Source organism: Charadrius vociferus, unplaced genomic scaffold, assembly GCF_000708025.1.
Source record: "Charadrius vociferus isolate BGI_N301 unplaced genomic scaffold, ASM70802v2 scaffold54, whole genome shotgun sequence".
Lineage (NCBI taxonomy): Eukaryota > Metazoa > Chordata > Aves > Charadriiformes > Charadriidae > Charadrius > Charadrius vociferus.
Window position 1 is genome coordinate 3,027,394 of NW_009648350.1, and position 289 is coordinate 3,027,682.

A 289-nucleotide genomic window follows, 5' to 3' on the forward strand; every position below is an offset into this window, starting at 1 on the left:
GCAGGGGAGCAAGGGAAGGGAGGAGGGCGACATGTCTGACAGAACCAAGCTGGAGCTAGGGAAGACAGGTCACAAGTTGGGATTCCACAGTCAAGCAGAGCCAGTACCAGGCAAAAACAAGAGGAAAAAAGCTGTCATACCTATAAACATTGCTGAGGTCAGTGGCTCTCCAAGGGTCCAGAGGCCTATTTTCATCTAACCTTTCCCATTTGCACCCTATTTCCCATCTCCTTCCCTGCATTCCACCCGCAGCCCTTCAGCCCCCAGCCCCTATCCACCCACCAGCCCC